A 3,273-nucleotide genomic window follows, 5' to 3' on the forward strand; every position below is an offset into this window, starting at 1 on the left:
CCTAATCCCCCGGGGTGCAGGCCTAAGCCAGCAGGTGGTCATCCCCTGAGGGGTCCCAGACTGTGAGAGGGCACAGGCCGGGCTGAGGGGCCTCCCTCTCCCCCCACCACAGTGCACAAATTTTTGTGCACCGGGCCTCTAGTAAGTATATAAGTATAGTACAGCACAGAATACCACAACCAGGATTTGACAGTGATACAAGGCATTTACCTTTTTTCATATCTTCCCAATTTTACTTGTACTCTTGTGTTTCTACCTTTAATTCTATATAACTTTATCAGATATATATATATCCACCATATTGTCAAAGTATTGAATAATTACATCATCAAAAAATCTCTTATGTTGTCCTTTTATAACTATACCCACCTCCCTCCTGCATCACCCTGACCTCACCTCAACCCTAACCTCTTGTAACAACAAATTCAAAATTTTTTCATATCAAAAATGGTATATAAGTAAAATTATACAGTATGTAACATTTTGGCTTTTTCCCTCTTACTCAGCATAATTGCCTGAGCTTTATCAGAGATGCTGTGTGTATCAAAAGTTTGTTCATTTTCATTGCTGAGGAGTGTTTCTTATTATTGATGTGCCACAATTTTTTTTTTTAACCAGGCACCTGCTGAAGTATATCGGAGCTGATTCAAGTTTTTTGTCTATTTAAATGAAGCTGTTATGGACATTCATGTATAGGTTTCTACATGAATATAAATTTAATTTCTCTGGAATAAATGTCCATGAATGCAATTGCTGGGCCATATGGTAGTTGCATGTTTAGTTTTGTAAGAAACTGCAAAACTACTTTCCATAATCATATCCCTCATTTAACACCTCCCCCAAGCAATAGAGAAAAAACCAGCTTCTCCCATCCTTGCTGGCTCTTGTATAGGTAAGTTACTTGTATTGTAGTTGTATATTGTAATCCACTTGTTTAGATCCCCAGTGTTTTGCATAGAGCATAGCACAGACTAAGTATACCATAAATGTTTATTGCGCCCAACTATATTTATGTAAAGTTTAAAACTGGTAAGGAGAAATGGTGAGGGTGAGTGTTAGTAGCATAGCTCTGGAAGTGACAGACAGTAGCTTTATCATGTAGCCCTGTTCATGGACATGCTGCTGTAAGTAACCAGAAGCAGAAGGTGGGTGCATTTAAACCACTAGGTACAAAGCTGAAATGTGTAGGAAGGACCAATGCAACACTTTCAGTCATTCGCAAGAGATTCTTACACTTTGTAAACAAACATAATAAAATGAAATAATCTGAGACTTGCAAGGGTGTTATAGAAAGACACTGAGAGAGAGACCAGGCAAGATGACTCCATTCTCCTATTTGATGTCCCACTTCTCCCTTTCCTCCTTTTTTCCCTCTTCCTTGACCTGTTTCTTCATCTCTACCCTGTGCACCTTTTCCCACCCCAGTGTGATTTTAACCTCACTCTCTTTCACCTTCCTTCCAAATGATTTCCTTTAGTCAAACTTTCCTTTTCCTTGAACTTTCAGCTCTTCCTTTCAGAACTTACTCTCAATCTGTTTTATTAATCCGCATGAATTCATCCGAATTTAGGTCTTAGAGGGAAATATTACCAGATGAAATCCAGCTTGCTTTAGAGAACAGAAGCAGGAAGAGCTGAGGAACGATTCCATTTAAAGGCCTGTCGGCCCTTTTACTCTAGACTTTTCCATATTCCCCATGATCTCTGGATACGAGATCCCTCCCAGACACCCTCATTTTCCTTTTTTTCTGCAAAGGCTTTTCTGCTTCCCCCTCACCGCAGACAGGGTCCTTTTACAGTGTTTATCACACGTTACTGTCTTATATATATCATGTTTTGTCTTATTGCACCTCTGAGATTATAAATTTTCAGGGAAGTTTCAAAAATAATTAATATGCAAAAATGCATTATGTAATGCTGGGCACAATAAATAATTACTGAAGAAATTAACTTATTACTTAACACACTAAACTTCAGTTTCAGCAGATCTTTAAGATCATAAAAAGATTCTGCCCAAAGCATTTTCTATTAAATTTTTTAAACTTGGTGAGCACTAAGTAAATAATTAAGACTTAATAATTAATAGTGATTCTGTGTAAACCTTATAAGATATAGTACTTGAAGACCTTATATGGGTAAGAAGGAACCTATAGAATTAAAAAAAAACTATTCAAAGAACTCTTGCAACCCTCTAACAAAGTTAACTATTATTTATAGCAAGAAATGAAGTTCTTTCACATTTCAATTCACCAATGTGGCAAATGTAGCATTTCAGACACTTTTATTCATTTCAAATACAAGTTCTGGATAGAAAGACCAAGGTGAGGTCATTATTAATTCTATCGGCATTATTCACTAATGAACATGGTTATTTATATGTTAGGGTTTCAGTGTTGTGTTTTTGTTTTTGTACAAAACATAAAATAGACCACTGTCTATGAGGAATAGTAACATTACAATGGGACATCAAAATGCGTTTGGGACCCAGCTTTAGCATCCTCAAGCCAGCACCACATTTTAATATCCAATGCTACAATGAAAACAGTCCTTTCTCCCATAGACATTTGTGTATCCGCTCCACCTGTTGACTAACATTGAGAACATCACTTCTCAATGTTTTCTACCATTTTCTTTCTTAAAGTTTTCAAATGTTAGAAGTAAAAATAATGGCTGTCAGAGTTTCAGAACGTGTATGTGTGTGTGGTTTTCCCATAAGCTCAGGAATAAAACTAAAAATAAGAAACACAAGTCCCCGGGAGGCAAGCTAGTTTTAAAAGGAGTCAGTGAGGCTCAGATAATCGGCACGTTGTTACTAGTAGATGGGGTGTGCCCACTGGCACAGGAGCTCACGGGGAGAGGCAGGACATTCAGGATGTTTACGAGTAAAAGTAGAAGGTGGAGAAAGTAGAACACACAAGGCCCAGTGTCCTGAGAGTCTGGCGTGAGTGCAGCCCAAAATAATTGCCGCTGAAGGAGCTGATTTGTTCCAAAGTGTCCTTGTTCAAGTAGATAAATAATAAACTTTAAAATAATTATAATAAAGAAGCTCCTGTACATACATAAATAGGCCATATGAAGCTATTTATTTATAGGATAATATCTGCATTACTTGTTTCATTATTTATTTCCTGCTTCTATCCAACTTGGCCAGCATCATAAACAGGAATGTTAGCCACACTTGCCAGCCGCGTGGTGGAGGTGAGGATCCAGACTTAAAGCAGCCAAACAGGAATCACCGCAATTAGTAGAGAAATACGCGGGGGGGGGGGGGGGG

At 38.0% G+C, this 3,273-nt stretch overlaps 1 protein-coding gene across 1 annotated transcript in view; it reads right to left on the bottom strand.

Moving 5' to 3' along the window:
• Positions 1–3,273, bottom strand: part of SCIN (scinderin) — a 55,393-nt gene that overhangs the window by 51,180 nt on the left and 940 nt on the right. The window lies entirely within an intron of this gene.

This window comes from Myotis davidii, unplaced genomic scaffold, assembly GCF_000327345.1.
Source record: "Myotis davidii unplaced genomic scaffold, ASM32734v1 scaffold168, whole genome shotgun sequence".
Taxonomy (NCBI): domain Eukaryota; kingdom Metazoa; phylum Chordata; class Mammalia; order Chiroptera; family Vespertilionidae; genus Myotis; species Myotis davidii.